The sequence below is a fragment of the Hemiscyllium ocellatum genome, chromosome 39 (genome assembly GCF_020745735.1).
Source record: "Hemiscyllium ocellatum isolate sHemOce1 chromosome 39, sHemOce1.pat.X.cur, whole genome shotgun sequence".
Lineage (NCBI taxonomy): Eukaryota > Metazoa > Chordata > Chondrichthyes > Orectolobiformes > Hemiscylliidae > Hemiscyllium > Hemiscyllium ocellatum.
In genome coordinates, this window is record NC_083439.1 from 31,473,841 (window position 1) to 31,493,822 (window position 19,982).

Here is a 19,982-nt window from a genome sequence, read left to right on the forward strand (position 1 = left end):
TCTACTCAACCTCTCTTCATAGCTAGCATCTTCCATACCAACCTGCTCTGTACCCTCTCCAAAGCATCCACATCCTTTTGTTAATGTGGCAACCAGAACTGTATGCAGTATTCCAAATGTGGCCGAACCAAACTCTTATAACCTGTAACATGACCTGCCAACTCTTCTACTCAATACCTAGTCTGATGTAGGAAAGCATGCCGTATACCTTCTTGACCACTCTATTGACCTGCATTGACAATGGACCTAAACAACCAGATCTCTCCGTACATCAATTATCCCCAGAACTTTTCCATTTGCCATTTCTCTGCCCAGCTCTCCAATCTATCTATATTCTGCTGTATTCTCTGACAGTCCCCTTCACTATCTGCTACTCCACCAATCATAGTGTCATCTGCAAACTTACTGGTCAGGCCACCTACACCTTCCTCCATATTATTTATGTATATCAAAAACAACAGTGGTCCCAGCATGGATCCCTGTGGAACACCACTGGTCACAGGTCTCCATTTTGAGAAACTCCCATCCACCACTATTCTCTGTCTCCTGCTGCCCAGCAAGTTCTTTATCCATTTAGCTAGTACACCCTGGACCCCATGCGACTTCACATTCTCCATCAGCCTACCATGGGGAACCTTATCAAATGCCTTACTGAAGTCCATGTATATGAGCTCTACAGCCCTTTCCTCATCAATCAACTTTGTTACTTCCTCAAAGAATTCTATTAAGTTGGTAAGATATGACCTTCCCTGCATAAAACCATGTTGCCTATCACTGATAAGCTCATTTTCTTCCAAATGGGAATAGATCCTATCCCTCAGTATCTTCTCCAGCAGCTTTCCTACTACTGACATCAGGCTCACTGGTCTATAATTACCTGAATTATTCCTACTACCTTTCTTAAACAAAGGAACAACATTAGCAATTCTCCAGTTCTCCAGGACCTCATCCGTGCTAAAGGATGCTGCAAAGATATCTGTTAAGGCTCCAATTATTTCCTCTCTCACTTACCTCAATAACCAGGGATAGATCCCCTCTGGACCTAAGGACTTGTCCACCTTAATGCCTTTTAGAATACCCAACACTTTCTCCCTCCTTCTGCTGACTTGACCTAGAGTAATCAAAGATCTATCCATAACCTCAACATCAGCCATGTCCCTCTCCTTGGTGAATACCAATGCAAAGTACTTGTTAAGAATCTCACCCATTTTCTGCGACTCCACGCATAACTTCCCTCCTTTTTTGTTGAGTTGGGCCAACCCTTTCTCTAGTCACCCCCTTGCTCCTTATATATGAAGAAAAGGCTTTGAGATTTTTCTTTAACCCTGTTTGCTAAAAGATATTTCATGACCCCTTTTAGCCCTCTCACTTCCTCATTTCAGATTGGTGCTACTTTCCCAATATTCTTCCACAGCTTCATCTGTTTTCGATCACCTCAACCTTATGTACCCTTCCTTTTTCCTCTTAACTAGTCTCACAATTTCACCTGTCATCCATGGTTCCCTAATCCTGCCATTTATATCCCTCATTTTCATAGAAACATGTCTCTCCTGCACTCTAATCAACGTCTCTTTAAAAGCCTCCCACATATCAAATGTGGATTTACCTTCCAACAGCTGCTCCCAATCTACATTCCCTAGCTCCTGCTGAATTTTGCTATAGTTGGCCTCCCCCCCCCGAGAGGAATGGAGTGGTGGCATTCAAAATGGAATTGGCTCGAAATGTTCCCCTTTCGTTTGGGACCATTCTTGTCCTTGTACATGAGTATTCTAAAATTTACAAAATTGTGATTACTATTCCCAAAGTAATCCTCTACTGAAACCTCAATCACATGGCCGGGCTCATTCCCCAACTCCAGGTCCAGTATGGCCCCTTCCCAAGTTGGACTATCTGCATCCTGCTCTAGAAAACCCTCCTGATTGCTGGTTACAAATTCTGCTCCATCTAGATCTCTAACACTAAGTGAATCCCAGTCAATGTTGGAAAAATTAAAATCTCCTATCACCATCACCCTGTTGCTCCTACATCTTTCCATAATCTGTCTACATATGTGTACCTCTATCTCACGCTCATTATTGGGAGGCTTGTAGTACAGCCCCAACATTGTTACCACACCCTTCCTATTTCTGAGATCTGCCCATATTGCCTCACTGTTTGAGTCCTCCATAGTGCCCTCCTTCAGCACAGCTGTGATATCCTCTCTGACCAGTAATGCAACTCCTCCACCCCTTTTACCTCCCTCTCTATCCCACCTGAAGCATCTGTATCCTGGGATATTTAGTTGTTAATCATGCCCTTCCCTCAACCAAGTCTCACTAATAGCAATAACATCTTACTCCCAGGTACTAATCCAAGCCCTAAATTCATCTGCCTTACCTACTACTCTTCTTGCATTAAAACAAATGCACCTCAGACCACCAGTCCCTTTGCGTTCATCATCTGTTTCCTGTATATTCTTCCCCTGAGTCACACTGACTTCATTACCTAGTTCCTTACAGTCTTTAGTTACTACCTCCTTACTGTCCACTAACCTCCTCCTTTGGTTCCCATTCCCCTGCCACATTAGTTTAAAACCTCCCCAACAGCGTTAGCAAAAGTACCCCCAAGAACATTGGTCCCAGTCCAGCCCAGGTGTAAACCGTCCAATTTGTAATAGTCCGACCTCCCCCAGATCCGGTCCCAATGTCCCAAAAATCTGAACTCCTCCTTCCTGCACCATCTCTCAAGCCACGCATTTATCCTACCTATTCTTTCATTCCTATTCTGACTAGCATGTGGCACTGGTAGCAATCCTGAGATTACTACCTTTGAGGTCCTACTTTTTAACTTGGCTCCTAACTCCTCACAGATTCTCTGACTTTGTTGCTCCTACTTTTCGTCATTGAGGGAACATTTCGAGCCAATTCCATTTTGAATGCCACCACCCCATTCCTCTAATGTTCTGCTGTAGATTTTCTCTCACGATGCTGTTCCCACTCTACTTTGGTCAGATCATGCCTTATTCTAATGAAATCTGCCTTCCCCAAATCCAAAATAGTACTTTTTTTGCAGACTATCTTTTTACTTTTCCATAACAAGCTTAAATCATACTATGTTGTGGTCACTATTGCTAAATTGTGTCTGACTTTGGTCCCCAGAATTAGGTCCAGCACTGTGCCAGCCCTGAATGGACCCTTTACATGATGATATAAAAATGTCGCTTGAATATATTTCAAGAGACCCATCTCCTCTCTATCCTTTATACTATGCAATAATGTTGGAGAGGTGGAAATTACCTCATATAATTACTGTATCATTGTTTTTGCACACCTTGGTGAATTTCCCACCTATCTGCTACTCTACTGCCCACTGACTCTTTTGGGATCTATAATACAATCGCAGGAATGTGACTGCTCCCATTCAATTGTTAACTCTACCCTTCCAAAGTATCAATCCTTCTTTCTGCAGTAACTGTCTCGTTAATTAATTATGCAGTACCATGTCCTCTTTTTCCCTGACTTGCCTGAAAATCCTGTACTCCAGAATGTTGACTTGCCAGTCCTGACCCTCCTTCAACCAAACCTCTGTGATTGCAACAATTTCAAAATTCTATGTGTTAATCACACCCATAATTCATCCTTCACAGCCTGATGCTGTTACAGAAGGTGCTTTCTCTCTAATCATCAGGACCTGCCAGTTTTTCCCAGCAATAAGAAATAACTCTGACCAACTGTGTGAATGGAGGGATCACTTCCATACACGACCAGCCTATGGTGCAGATAGTTTGCTGCCACTATTCTCGCTCCTTGGGTGGATCTAAAGACCTTCTGGGGGAAAAGCACTAGTGATTTGGAACAAGATGCCTTTATCTTAAACAATTTGGAATTTATTGCATAATAGTATTAAGGTATAAGCTACGTTAATAGGTTTAGGCATTGGTATTTTGGGTGGTGCTTATGTCGACTCCAACATTACTGCTTCCACGACCAATACCTTATAGATTAGATTAGATTAGATTAGATTAGATTACTTACAGTGTGGAAACAGGCCCTTCGGCCCAGCAAGTCCACACCGACCCACCAAAGCACAACCCACCCAGATCCATTCCCCTATATTTACCCCTGCCCCTAACACTACAGGCAATTTAGCATGGCCAGTTCACGTAACCTGCACATTTTTGGACGTCTTGTAGAACAGCACTCCAGGTGTAGCGATTGTAATGCTGTCAACAAGGTGGATCTCATAGATGATGAGTTCCCTGATTGGGGCTGTTAACCTGGTTCAATCAGGGATCCCGGGCGGACAGATATACACAGGAGTGACAGATATAAACAGATATAAACACTCTAGGAGCTGGCTCTGAGCTAGCTGGGTCAGTGTCATACCCTCTGCATGTTTAAATAAAGGGTGACTTGGTGATGGGATACCGGCTTTCATGGAGTTTTTTCACTGGAGTTTTCTCTGCTGTCTTAGCAGTGGCAACTCTCTAGGTCATGTTCCTCTGACAGTAGAGGGGTTGGCCCTCTGATTAGGACAGTGAGTAGAAGGCCTGAGCTCTGTCTTTTATCTGGCTGTGCCCTTTGCCTGCTCTAATGTGATAGCTTCTCCTGCCAGTATCACAAGATATCCATGCACCTCACTGATGGTTCTGCTTAAAAAGTGATATATAGTACTCTCCTTTGTCCATGATACTTTCTTTTGTCGTTGCGTGACATGAGAAGGTCATGTTGACAGTGGAACATCTAGTTTGGAACTGCACTTGGGTTTTGGGATAGGAGCATTCAGCCAGGCTTTGCAGTCTGACATGCAAATACCTTCCCCACAGTACTTAGTTGGGAGTGTCCTCAATTGATGTTGCAATCGCCATTGAACTACAAGGGCTCTATAACTTTGCATCATTTAAGTACTGGCTGACTGCACCTTTACTGCTGCAGAGACAGAGGAGCTTGCAGTGTTGGGTTTCTGGGCTTCATGAGGTCTGTATAGCTTCAGCTTTACCCATAACAAGAGGGTCAATGGTTTCTCAGCTCCTCCACTGTTGGGTCAACATTCAACTCTATCAAGACAGGCAGGCTTGCAGTGGCATTTAGAGCTTCCTCAATAACAGTGTACTCCCGAGACATTAACTCAAGATAGTGTTCCATCCATCTCTCCAGTGTTTACTGTAGCCAGTGAGAATTTTCCTGTCCTTTTGATGGTTCTGTTTTCTTTGCTGATGGACCTACCTTCTTGATGACTTAATACATTCATTCTTATTTGTTCCTGGGATGTGGACATTGCTAGCTAGATGAACATTTGTAACCCATCCGTAACTGTCCTTGTGAAGGGGGTGGTGAGCTGCATTCTTGAACCGCTACAGGGTGTGTAGGTACACCCAGAGTGTTGTTAAGGAGAGGGTTTCAGAGCTTTTACCAGTGATAGTAAAGGAATGGCAATATATTTCCAGTCAAAAAAATATGCCTCTGGAAAAGCAAAGCAGATTAGGCAGCATCCAAGGAGCAGGAGAATCAGTGTTTCATGCATAAGCCCTTCATCAGGAATTTTTTTGGGGGAGCATAGGGGCTGGGAGATAAACAGGAGTGGGGGTGGGGGGAAGGCAGCTGGGAAGGCAATAGGTAGATGGTGGTGGAGGAGGATGATGGTAGGTCGGAGGGGAGGGTGAAGCCGATAGGTGGGAAGGAAGGTGGGTAGCTAGGACAGTTCAAGAGAGCAGTGCTGAGTTGGAAGGTTGGGTCTTGGACAAGATGGAGAGAGGGGAATTGAGGAAAATGGTGAAATTGACATTGATGCCGTGTGGTTGAAGGGTCCCAAGGTGGACGATGAGGTCAGGATAGTCAGTTATTTGAAGGGAAAGGTGCAGATTGTCGTGTCCTATGTATTGCTACCCATGTTCTTCTTGATCTAAGTGTTTGCAGGTTTGGAAGGTGCCATCTAATGTTGAACTTCGTTAGTGCATCTTGTAGATAGCACACATGGCTGCTACTAAGCGTTGGTGGTGAAGGGAGTGGATGTTTGTAGATGTGGTGCCAACCAAGCGGGTTGTTTTAACCTGTAAAGGGCAAGTGGGGAAGATATCACACCACTGACTTGGTGTGGACATGGACAGGCTTTGGATAATCAAGAAGTGGGTTACCTGCTGCAGGATTCCTAGCCTGTGACACGCTCGTGTAGCCATAGTATTTATACGGCAAGTCTAGTTCAGTTTCTGATCAATGGTAAGACCGAGGATATTTGTAGATTGAGGTTCATCAATGAGTGATGGTAATGCCATTGAGTGTCAAAGGATTCTCTCTGTTGCTGATTATCATTGTCTGGCTCATGTATGGTACAAATGTTACTTGCTGCTTGTCAGCGCAAATCTGGATATTATCCAGGTCTTGGTGAATTTGGACATGTACTGTTTCAGTATCTGAGGAGTGGTGAATGGTGCTGAACATAATACAATCATCAGCAAACATCCCCACTCTGTCATAATGCAGGGAAGGTCACTGATGAAGCAACTGAAGATGCTTGGGCTTGGGACGCTACCCTGAGGAACTGCTGCAGAGATGTCCTGGAGACAAGGTGCCTGACCTCCAACAACAACAACCTTCTTCTTTTGTGCCAGATGTGACTCCAACCAGCTGAGACTTATGTCCCTGATTCCAATTGATTCCACCACCAGCTATATAATAAGATTGCAGAGGTGAGGTTTAATCCATTGGTTGTGGGATGCCTCTGCTTTTGCAATCGGCCCACAAGTAAGCCCATATTTTAGTTCCATCAAGTTGACCCCTCATTTTTAGGAATGCCTGGTAATTCTCCTAGCATGACCTCCTATACTCTTCATTGAAATAACATTGACTTCCTGGCTTGATGATAACAGTAGAGGGAGAGTCATGAGGTTGTAGATAGTGTGTGTGCACAATTCTGCTGCTGCTGATGGCTCACTATCAGTTGTAAATGTCTAGATTTGAGTAGCTTGATGGTGTTTGACATCTGCTGAATTTAGGATGTGGTAATACTACAGATGGTGAAGGGCATCCTCAATTTGAAACTTCAACTCTATCTTCACAAGAACTGTACAGCAATCAATCTAATGGATGCTGAGATGGACAGAAACATTCGCAGCTGACAGATTGATGGGGGTGAGGTCAAGTATGTTTCTCCCTTTTGTTGTTTCCCTTGCCACCCTCTGCAGACCCAATCCAGTAGCTATGTCCTTTAGGACCTGACCAGCTCAATCAGTCATGCTGCCGAGCCACTCTTGGTGGAGGATATTGAAATCGCCCACCCAGAGGACATTTTGCATCCTTGCCACTCTCAGTGCTGGGGATAGCTCGGACATGATTAGTCAGGTATAATTCTGTGAGTATGTCAGGCTGTTGCTTGACTAGTCTGTGAGACAGCTCTCTCAATTATGGCTGTAGTCCTCATTTGACAGAAAGGAGGGTTTGACACAGAGTTGATAGGGGGCTGCCTTTGCCCTTGCATTTCTGGTGCTGAGGTTGATGCTGGTCATTGCCTGGTTTAATCGCTTTGAGACATTTTGTAAATGATATGTTATAACTGAATGGCTTGCTCGGCCATTTCAGAGGATATTTAAAAGTTATCCATAGGGCTTTGACATTCCCTGTGTTCAAGGATAAATAGATATTCTGGTAAAGTTGTATAAACTCATCAGCATCTGATTCAAACCTGGACAGAGGTACTGTCCAGAAATACTTAACCATTTTCACCAGCAGAGGATGCTCATGCACACAATTTACCTTGGTGCAGTTATCAGCCATTAACAATTAGGTATAGTGGTGTTTGTTTACTCGGATTCACTGGGAATCTAAAATGATACCCAAAGTGTGCATGCATGCTTCTGATGTGAGATGTGAGATATGTCGAGGTGGGCAGGTAATGCCAGCTGGAAGTATGCAAATCATCTCCCTGGCTAGCGTGTAACTCTGATTTGATGCTGTTTAAGAGCTCAGTGCTGATACCTTTAAACAGACATTCAGCTGCAGAAAGACCTTCCACTGCTACCGACACAATTTTAAGGGACCATAAACTACTTACTGCTTAGCTGGCACTGCCACAGAATGAAGAAATCACAGTTGCTGCCAGGATAGAATCTCTACAGTGTGAAAACAGGCCATTTGGCCCAACAAGTCCACACTGACCCTCTGAAGCGTATCCCACCCATTCCCCTATCCTATTACTCAACATTTCCATTGACTGATGCATCTCAGACACATTCGTGAACACTATGGGCAAATTTAGCATGGCCAATTCACCTAACCTGGACATCTTTGGATTGTGGGAGGAAACCGAAGCACCTGGAGGAAACCCACGCAGACACGGGGACAACGTGGAAACTCCACACAGACAGTCGCCCGATGCTGGAATTAAACCCGGGTCCCTGGCACTGTGTGCCACCGTGCCGCCTACAGGGTGTTGATACAGGGCATTGACTTGAATGATGGGCTAACAATGGTCATGGCAGCGTTGGTATGCCTCACCCGTGAACTTCGTCAATGTTCACCTGGGGGATCCTACAATCATGGGAAATTGTCATGCTCTCTCTAGCTGTGTGTATCTCACAAGAAGGAATGAAATGAATTTATCCTCATTGAATAGAGAGCCTCAGTACAATTAGAAGATGGTAATGTTAATATCTCCCCTATAAACCTCAGGGTAGCCAGATGTTGAAAGAACCATCAGAATGGTCACCACCATATGCCCATTGGCAATGCCGTTCATGCCGTTATGGACCAGACCAAAACTGCTCAAAATATTCAGAAGGTTGCTTAGACCCTAACATTTTCTTATTTGACATGCGAATGTAAGGTCTTGCGTTCCAGATGCAATTCTATTGGCAAAACTAAAGTCAATGTTATTTCAATGAAGAGTATAGGAGGTCATGCCAGGAGCATTACCAGGGCATTCCTAAAAATGAGGGGTCAACTTGATGGAACTAAAATATGGGCTTACTTGTGGGCCGAGTTGCAAAAGCAGAGGCATCCCACAACCAATGGATTAAACCTCACCTCTGCAATCTTATTATATAGCTGGTGGTGGAATCAATTGGAATCAGGGACATAAGTCTCAGCTGGTTGGAGATACATCTATCACAAAAGAAGAAGGTTGTTGTTGTTGGAGGTCAGGCACCTCGTCTCCAGGACATCTCTGCAGCAGTTCCTCAGGGTAGCGTCCCAAGCCCAAACATCTTCAGTTGCTTCATCAGTGACCTTCCCTGCATTACAACAGAGTGGGGATGTTTGCTGATGATTGTATTATGTTCAGCACCATTCACCACTCCTCAGATACTGAAACAGTACATGTCCAAATTCACCAAGACCTGGATAATATCCAGATTTGCGCTGACAAGCAGCAAGTAACATTTGCACCATACATGAGCCAGACAATGATAATCAGCAACAGAGAGAATCCTTTGACATTCAACGGCATTACCATCACTCATTGATGAACCTCAATCTACAAATATCCTCGGTCTTACCATTGATCAGAAACTGAACGGGACTTGCCGTATAAATACTATGGCTACATGAGCATGTCACAGGCTAGGAATCCTGCAGCAGGTAACCCACCTCTTGATTATCCAAAGCCTGTCCACGTCCACACCAAGTCAGTGGTGTGATATCTTCCTCACTTGCCCTTTACAGGTTAAAACAACCCGCTTGGTTGGCACCACATCTACAAACATCCACTCCCTTCACCACCAACGCTCAGTAGCAACCGTGTGTGCTATCTACAAGATGCACTAACGAAGTTCAACATTAGATGGCACCTTTTAAACCTGCAAACACTTAGATCAAGAAGAACATGGGTAGCAGGTACATAGAACATGACAATCAGCTCCTTTCCCTCCAAATCACTGACTATCCTGACCTCATCGTCCACCTTGGGACCCTTCAACCACCCGGCATCAATGTCAATTTCACCATTTTCCTCAATTCCCCTCTCTCCATCTTGTCCAAGATCCAACCCTCCAACTCAGCACTGCTCTCTTGAACTGTCCTAGCTACCCACCTTCCTTCCCACCTATCGGCTTCACCCTCCCCTCCAACCTACCATCATTATTCTCCACCTCCATCTACCTATTGTCTTCCCCCCAGCCCCACTCCCACCTCCTGTTTATTTCCCAGCCCCTATCCCCCTCCCCCCGCTCCCCCCAACATTACTGATGAAGGGCTTATGCACGTAATGCTGATTAAAGCAAAACATACTTCATTCATGCATTATAGTTAAAAGAAAACGTAAGTAGAAGGAATTGGAATAACTTAAATCTTTTTGAAAACTTAACAGAATATTACTAATTAACTGTTCTAATATAGTATTATCCCATAAACACACCCTTGGAAAAAGGCAAAATCAGAAAACAGGCAGAGAACCCCCAGTATTTGGTTGTAATTGAGAGTGGGAAAAAATAGCATCCACTTCTTCAAGACCCCAATAGCAACTGCTGAAGGCTAAATCGCTGGCTCTGTGGGAGCTGAATCACATCCACTCAGGCTGCTTCTATCATTCCAACATTTAAAAAAAGCCCCAAGTCCTCACAAGCAGATTACTTTCTTACAGACAGCTTGGTACCTCTCGTTCAATCTCTCTTTTGAAAAGAACCAGGGTGGGGGGATCCAAGATGGCGGTGATCTAGGAGGATCGCGTTGCAGAGCTTCACACCACAGCACAAGGGGGACAAACTTCTAACTCAGCAAAAGTGAGGACTGCAGATGTTGGAGATCAGAGTCTAGATTAGAGTGGTGCTGGAAAAGTTCAGCAGGTCAGGCAGCATCCAAGGAGCAGGAAAATCAACGTTTCTGGCAAAAGCCCTAAGATGCTGTCTGACCTGCTGTGCTTTTCCAGCACCACTCTGAACTTCTAACCCACCCAACCCGGAGCATTGCAATACCCTAGTATTCTGGAATGGTCATGGAGTCTCAGGAAACTGTGAAAAATCAACTCACCTGCGTTTTCGCCATCCAGAGATGTCAAAGAAGGGAGGAGGAGCGTCCGAGGCCAGGTCCATGGCCCATCCTCGAACTTGATTACCTACCAGGCCCTGGTGAAGGAGCTCGCGAAATCTCATGAGATGTTGGGTAAGCAAATAAAGGAGAGGCTGGCCCTGATCTCTATCATGCTGCAGAAGGATGAACAGCAGCTGGGAGACCTGGAGAAAAGGCCAGAATAGGTTGAACACAGTGTCACAGTGGTGGAAGCTGATACCAGCTCCTCTAAGGATAGGATCCAAGCCCTGGAGACGCAGGTCTGTAATTTGTGTGACCAAATGGATGATCTTGAGAACAGGAGAAAAAAATATTTGGATCATCAGTCTGCTGGAAGGTAAGGAAGGTGAGCAGCCGGTGGAATTTATTGAGGACTGGTTGCCGAAATTCCTTAACTTGGAGTTTGGAATGAGAGGCTTGAAGATTGAGAGGGCTCACTGGGTCATGGCGCAGTTGTCAGGTCTGGGTCAACGTCCTCGTCCTCTCTTGGTTTGGCTCCATCATTATAGGGATAAGGAGAGAATCGTGGAAGTTTCCAGAATCCAGGGTAAGGATCCGAAGGCCCTAATTTACAAGGGCTCTAAGATCATGTTCTTCCAGGACTTCTCAGCGGCGGTGATCCAGAAAAGAATGTAGTTAAATGTAATGGTTTTAGTTTATGTAGTTTTTAAGTTTGATGGATCTTGTGACACTAAGGCTCAGCGATTTGTGGTTTCAGTTCCTCCTATCTGGAATTTAAATGTTAATGCAGAAGGTTATTCCAGGTTATGTACCTGGAATAGCAAGGGGAGTCTTGTACCAATTAAGAGGAAGAACATACTTTTGATTCTTAGAAAGGAGAAGGTGGATATTGCTTTGTTACAGGAGACACACTTGGATGATAGGGAGCATTTGAAACTACAGCAGAATAACTTTGATCGGGTTTACTTTTCATCTTTTAATACCAGAAGTAGGGGAGTGGCTATATTGGTTATTTCCCATGTACCTCCCATTTACGTTACTAGAGTGCATTAAAGACACACACAGGATGCTTGTAATTCTCAAAGCCCTGATAAACAGGGAAGAATATGGTGTTTTACATGTTTATTTCCCTCTGCCCATCCCCTCAAATTTTGGTTGATGCATTCTCTAAATCCGAGTCCTGGGGGAATTATATCATTATAGGGGGAGATTTTAACTGTCTCATGGATCGCAAAGTAGACAGGTTGCCCATAGGCCCTCCAATACCCTCTGAACAAACCAAACATTTAGTGGATCTGTGTGGGGAGTTAGGGTTAGTGGACATCTGGAGGCGTCTCCAACCTACAGGCAGAGATTTTACATTTTGTTCCAACCTGCACAGGTGTCACACCAGGATTGATTTTTTTTCTGACCCCCGTGGCAACCCTGGACTTGATGGCATCTTGTACGATTGGTAATATTACCATCTCTGATCATGCCCCCGTGTACCTGTTGGTTAAGATTAGGGATGTTACATTGGTTTCAAGGCACTGGTGAATGGATCCCTTTATCCTGAAGGTAATACGTTTTTGGAGTATTTCTCTAGGGAATTTCGGGTGTTCCTAGACATTAACACAGGCTCGGTTAGTAGCCCATCCGTCCTTTGGGAAACTCCCAAAGCCTATGCCATGGGGGTTAGTTATCTCCTACTCTGCCAGAAGGAAATGGCAGAAGGTTGAGCAGCAATGTCTCCTTGAAGAACAGTTGAAGGCAGCTGAGAAGGCTTACTTTGACAGGCCCTCATTGGTCGAGCTACAGAGGGTTACGGCACTGCGATCTGCATTCAATTCCATGCTCATGCAGACAGCAAAAGAAAGAGCTTACTTTTGCAAAGCCAAGGTTATATGAGCATGGTGACAGGCCAGGCAAATACTTAGCATATCTCACAAGGAAAAGGAGTGCCCCTCAAGCTATTATGGCAATTCGGGAAAGGTCTGGGAACTTAAAAGATGACTCCAAAAAAAAAAGTGACATTCCAGAGATTTTACTCTAAGTTATACAAATCTGAAGGTTGTGAAGAGGGGTGGGCCAAAATGGAGTCTTTTTTTAAGGATCTGGAACTCCCGGGCGTGACCCCCGATCAAGAGTCTTTTCTCAATGCCCCCGTATCAGAGCAAGAGGGACAAGAGGCTGTGAAGCAGTTTCAGAGTGGAAAGGCGCTCGGTCTTGATGGACTTTCCAGCAAATTCTATAAGGAATTTATAAGTATACTGTCAGGCCTGATACTCAACACGTTTAATGACTCACACAGCCATGATTGTCTCCCCCATCTCTGAGCGAGACCAATATTTTGCTTATTCTTAAAAAAACGAAGGTCCTGGAGGACTGTGCTTTGTACAGGCCCATTTCACTCTTAAATGTGGACTTTAAAATTCTCTCTAAGACCTTTGCATTATGGTTGGAGACAGTGTTACTTTCTATTGTTAAAGAGGATCAGACTGGCTTCATAAAGGGCCACTGATCCTCCAATAATGTTTGGAGGCTGCTTAATGTAATTCAAGCATGTCAACAGCGGTCAATATAGAGATTGGTGATTTCTCTAGATGCAGAGAAAGCATTTGACCAAGTTGAGTGGTGGTACCTTTTCTATAATCTGGAGCTTTTTGGCTTGGGTGAACTCTTTATAAGATGGGCAAAGGTTCTCTACAGTGACCCTCTTGCTGCGGTCATCACCAATGGGCTGCAATCAAGCAATTTCAATATTCTTAGGGGAAGCCGGCAGGGCTGTCCCCTTTCACCATCGCTTTTAACGTTGGTGATTGAACCATTGGCAGAGGCAATTCGTAGGGGTCCCAACATATCAGCTCCAGAAGTGGGGTCAAAATCACATAAGATTTAGTTTTACATGGATAATGTCCTAACTTTTTTGTCAGATCCAGCAGTTTCAGTGCCTCGCCTTATACAGTGCATCAGGTGTGTTTGGTGTCTTTTTGACGTACAAGATTAATTTTGCAAAATGAGAGGCTATGCCTATGGGGGGTCTATGAAGGAACTAAGTCTTGAGGGTGAATATTGATTCCCATTTAAGTGATCACAGGGGGATTTCGTATATTTGGGCATATTCATCACTCCAGTTCTGGATTGGCTGTTCAAAGCCAATTTTATCCAATTATTTGGAAAAATTAAACAAGATCTTCAAAGGTGGGAGACACTTCCAGTCTCATGTTTGTGTCAGATCACGCTTATTAGGATGAATATTCTCCCCCATTTGTTATACCCCAAATATGAACTCTCCCCCGATTTTAAATTAGCTAAACTTCAACTGCCTCACAGATTGGGGGGATGGATCTCTCGGGCATTTGAAGCTACCAGCTAGATTCGCTTTTATCCTATGTGAGTGATTGGGCTTGTGGGGACCCTCTTTCGATATGGTTAGATATCGAAACCTTCCTGACAAGGTGCCCCTTTACTAGCTTGCTGTTTTTGGACAAAATGAGGACAGTTAGGCAATATTGCCATAACCCAATAAATATCAATACTGTTAAAGCATGGAGGGCTGTTCAGCAGAGGGAAGGCAATATTGGTAAAACATCTTCTCTTACACCCATAGAGGGTATGCCGGATTTTCAACTGGGGATGATAGATTCAGGATGCAAAATTTGGGCAGCTAGAGGTGTGTCTTGCATGGGGAATTTATTTGAGGGAGACACGATGATGTCTTTTGATCAGTTAGCATGAAAATATGAGTATCTAACAGGGACCTCTTTCGTTTTTCTCAAGTTAGGGATTTTATTCAAAAAAAGATTACACTTTTGACTGATCCTAATAAAAATCCAACACAGAAAGGAGGGTGCTGAGTGCTAGGAGTCAGCACTTTATATCATCAATTGGGGAGTGCCCCTCAGATGAGTTTGATCGACTCTGCAGGGTGTCGGAGAGAGAGCTCGGTATTAAGGTCTCCTCAGAGGCATAGGAAGATATTTGAGAAAACCCAAGAAAGATATCAATTTGCAGTAGGACCCATGCATTACATTTGAAGATTCTCTACAAGGTCCACTTGGCTCCAGACCACTTGTCAAAATTTAAACCAGGGGTATCTTCAACATGGCCCAAGTGGAAGGTCTGTATGGGCACCCTTACCTATTGACTCTGGCCCTGTGGTAGGTTTCAAACATACTGGAGCACTGTGGCGGGAGCAAATGGAGAGGATTTTGGATGTAAGGGTGGCGAAAGACCTGATCTCTCTTCTTCTGGGCCTGCCCAGTGTGTTCCCTGCAGATGCTCATAAGAAAAAAACTTTTCAACATCCCCACTTTTGGTGCAAGAAAGAATATCTTGCTGGCTTCACCCAAAAACACCCCCTGGCCTGTCGGGTTGGCAGAAGATTATTATGGAGCATATTCCTTTGTATTTTCTCACAAGTATGGTACACCACAAAACTGAGAATTTTTATAAGACATGGCAGCCCTTTTGGAGTACCAGGTCACAGATTTATCTGCCATACTAACAAAGGTTTTTATATAACTGTAACGACTGTGTTTTGCAAGTCCAATATCCAGTGGGGAGGAACATATGAGTGTCTTGTTTGGCTGAGATGAGTTATTTCTAACTATTAGTTTGTTGTTGGTTATTATCATTTATTTAGTTAAACAGTTAGTTGGGATTTTTTATTATATATTTTTCAATATATATTTATACATTTGTACATGAGGGCGGGTTGGGATTTTTAAACATTTTTTGTGTTCTTTCTTTGTATTGTTTTGAATTGTGTTGTTTTGTATTTGTTGTAATACTAAAAAAATCTATTTTTGCTATTGTGATGGCAGCAAAATGACAAATTTTAAAAATGAATGACATTACTGAAGCTCAAATATCTCGCGCATTGTTTGTCTCGGTGGTTCAGACTGGTAAATGGGTCCATGAGCATTCTCGTCACTCACTGGAAACAATGCTTCTCCCTCTCTTCCTACTCCTTCTTCCAGTATCTTGTCCTGATCTGCATGACCTCTGCTCTTTCTCCCTGCACACTCTATTCCCAGGAGGAAACCTACCCATGTGTCCAAGTCAGGGAGCAACCGGTTTGTGCAGAATCTTCAAGATCAGCAGCTGTCACACTCACCTCATTGTAGATTTTTTCAAACTTCAGACAAATGGAAAGCACCGAAACAAAAGCAAGAATCTCACAAACAGCTAGAAGAAATCTCTCCAACGTCCGTCCACCATCTGCAAGGCACAGGTGGCTACCCCAAAGTGTGTTGGATGCTGGGACATTGAGTCAATTTAAAGAGGAGTTAGACAAATTTTTAATTGGTAATGGGTTGAAGGTATATGGAGAGACGGCAGGGAAAGGGGGGTGAGGAGCATATCAGTCATGTTTGAATAGCCTAACTCTGCTTCCATGTCATGAACTTATAAAGTCAGGAATCTGCTAGAATATTCCCCAATGCAGCTCCAACAACACTCACGAAGCTTGACACTATTCAGGACAAGATTAGAGTGGTGCTGGAAAAGCACAGCAGGTCAGGCAGCATCCGAGGAGCAGGAAAATTGACATTTCGGGCAAAAGCCCTTCATCAGAAATCAGGACAAATCAGCTCGTTTGATTGGCGCCACATCCACAAGCATCCCACTCCCTCCACCACCAATGCGCAGTAGCAGCAATGTGTACTATCTACAAGATGCACTGCAAAAACTCATCAAAGCTCCTTGGACAGTACATTCCACACCCATGACCACTTCCATGTAGACGGACAAGGGCAGCAGATACAATGGGACACGACACTCTGCAAGTTCCTGTCACAATCCTGACTTGGAAATATGTCTCTGTTCCTTCAGTACCACTGGGTCAAAATCCTGGAAGTACCTTCTTACTGGCATTTGTGCGTGAACCTACAGCACCTGGACTGCACCAGTTCAAGAAGGCAACTTACCACCATATTCTCAGGAACAACTAGGGCTGTACAATAAGGGTTAGCCCAGCCAGTGCCACCCACATCTCATGAATGAAGATAAAGAATCCATTGTTGAGTTGGCTCACTGCTCTGGTTTGCAAACCCATGTATATGTATACAGTACTCACAAAACAAGGGCCATACTGCCAATAGCATTGTGACATAGTCAGTCAGGCACTTCAGCACAGCTTTTCTGTGATGCTCCCTCTGAGGAATCCAGCACTGAAAGAATTTTGAAAAATCCTCCTTCAGAGTATTGATCAGAAGGTAAATGGGTCATTCTTTGATCAGTCAGCTTTTCTGGGTTGATGTTTTTAAAACTTTTTGTCTCTTTATCATCTCGTCTAGTTCATTTCAAGAACTGAAGATCTTCTATTGATAGTTTATTGAGAATGATAGGGACGGGCAATAAATACTGGCCTGGCTGGTGATGCTTTCATTCTGTGAATGAACAATAAAATAACTAAATATGTCAGTGTCTCTCCACAAGTGGCCAAACCACGAATTGGGGGCGGGGGTGTGGGAGGCAGTGTTATTGGATGTTCTGTTAAATGGGAAGTGTAGAAATCTACACCATAAGCACTGTAATGAGGCAAGGCAGAAATGTTTCATAGGACTGCAGATGCTAGAGACCAGAGTTGAAAAGTGTGTTGCTGGAAAAGCACAGCAGGTCAGGCAGCATCCGAGGAGATGGAGAATTGACGTTTTCAGCATAAGCTCTTGAAGAGCTTATGCTCGAAACATCGACTTCCCTGCTCCTTGGATGCTGCCTGACCGGGTGTGTTTTCCCAGCACCACACTCTTCAAGAAATGGTTTGTAGACATGTGTCTTAGATTTAAATTACTTACAGTTTGGAAACACGCCCTTTGACCCAACAAGTCCACACCGACCCTCTGAAGAGCAACCCACCCAGACCCATTCCCCTACATTTACCCCTTCACCTAACACTATGAGCAATTCAGCATGCCAATTTACCTAACCTGCACATTTTTGGACTGTGGGAGGAAACCGGAGCACCCGGAGGAAACCCGCGCAGACTGTACAAACTCCACACAGTCACCTGAGGCTGGAATTGATCCCAGATCTCTGGTACTCTGAGGCAGCAATGCTAACCACTGTGCCACTGTTCAACCATCTTGTTAATGATGATCATATCTGTAAAACACCAGAGTGAAATATTGTCAGATTGAGCTTCTTGAAATAAAGTACAGGGAGCTTTTTATTATCTGGCACTATGGGACCAGGAGTATACCGGTTGATCAAATACTCCGGAGAGTCACGAGGTTCACGTAATCAACATAAAAACACACACGACATGATAAAAACTTAATGCAGGGAGTACACATGTCACTGTTATAGTTTTTTACAGCATAAATCACTTAAATAATATTGAAACTTTACCTTAAATAAAACTTAACCGGCAGACAGCCTTCTCACTCTCACCCTCAACTGACATCATGGTAGTTGAGAACAAGTTGACTCACACCAAAATAGGAGGTGTAGTGGACAGCGAAGAAGGTTACCTCAGAGTATAACGGGATCTTGATCAGATCGGCCAATGGGCCAAGGAGTGGCAGATGGAATACAATTTAGATAAACGTGAGGTGCTGCATTTTGGAAAGGCAAATCAGGGCAGGATTATACATGAAATGGTAAGGTCCTCGGGAGTCATAGAGTCATAGAGATGTACAGCATGGAAACAGACTCTTCAGTCCAACTCATCCATGCCGACCAGATATCCCAACCCAATCTAATCCCACCTGCCAGCACCCGGCCCATATCCCTCCAAGCCCTTCCTACTCATACACCCATCCAACTGCCTCTTAAATGTTGCAATTGTACCAGCCTTCGCCACTTCCTCTGGCAGGTCATTCCATACACGTACCACCCTCTGCATGAAAAAGTTGCCCCGTAGGTCTCTTTTATATCTTTCCCCTCTCACCCTAAACCTATGCCCTCTAGTTCTGGACTCCCTGAAACCAGGGAAAAGACTTTGCCTATTTACCCTATCCATGTCCCTCATAATTTTATAAACCTCTATAAGGTCACCGCTCAGCCTCCGATGCTCCAGGGAAAACAGCTCCAGCCTATTTCAGCCTCTCTCCTTCTGGAAGGAGACCAGAATTGCACGCAATACTCCAACAGTGGCCTAACCAATGTCCTGTACAGCTGCAACATGACCTCCCAACTCCTGTACTCAATACTCTGACCAATAAAGGAAAGCATATCAAATGCCTTCTTCACTATCCTATCTACCCGTGACTCCACTTTCAAGGAGCTATGAACCTGCACTCCAAGGTCTCCTTGTTCAGCAACACTTCCTAGGACCTTACCATTAAGTGTATAAGTCCTGCTAAGATTTGCTTTCCCAAAATGCAGCACCTCGTATTTATCTGAATTAAACTCCCATGGGGAACCTTGTTGAACGCCTTACTGAAGTCCATATAGATCACATCTATGACTCTGCCCTCATCAATCCTCTTTGTTACTTCCTCAAAAAACTCAATCAAGTTTGTAAGACATGATTTCCCATGCACAAAGCCGTGTTGACTATTCCTAATCAGTCCTTGCCTTTCCAAATACATGCACATCCTGTCCCTCAGGATTCCCTTCAACAATTTGCCCACCACCGAGGTCAGGCTCACTAATCTATAATTCCCCGGCTTATCCTTCCCACCCTTCTTAAACAGTGGCACCACGTTAGCCAACCTCCAGTCTTCCGGCACCTCACCTGTGACTATAGATGATACAAATATCTCAGCAAGAGGCCTAGCAATCACTTCTCTAGCTTCCCTCACAATTTTAGGGTACACCTGATCAGGTCCTGGGGATATATCCACTTTTATTATTTCAAGACATCCAGCACTTCCTCCTCTGTAATATGGACATTTTGCAAGATGTCACCATCTATTTCCCTACAGTCTATATCTTCCATATCCTATTCTACAGCAAATATTGATGCAAAATACTCATTTAATATCTCACCCATCTCTTGTGGCTCCACACAAAGGCAGCCTTACTGATCTTTGAGCGACCCTATTCTCTCCCTGTTTACCCTTTTGTCCTTAATGTATTTGTAAAAACTCTTTGGATTCTCCTTAATTCTATTTGCCAGAG